Below are 286 nucleotides of genomic sequence, written 5' to 3' on the forward strand. Positions count from 1 at the left end.
CAGAAAAAAAACAAGTTATATATATATGAAAAAAGAAATTTGCTTTTGGCAATAGACCAATTTCCTATGAGTGATAACTGTGATGAAATATTATTTGATTTCGTCTTGAAATTGCGAGTTGATCCAAACTACAACCAAAATCGAATTGTGCACACACACTTGCATACATGTACACAGGGTCTACTGAAAATAGCTCCTATGTCAAGCTCTGAAATTACACCTATTTATTATTATTTTTTTTTCATTAAATAAATTTACCATAATATCGACTCAAAAATACAAAAAA

This window comes from Penaeus monodon, chromosome 30 (assembly GCF_015228065.2).
Source record: "Penaeus monodon isolate SGIC_2016 chromosome 30, NSTDA_Pmon_1, whole genome shotgun sequence".
Classification (NCBI taxonomy): Eukaryota; Metazoa; Arthropoda; class Malacostraca; order Decapoda; family Penaeidae; genus Penaeus; species Penaeus monodon.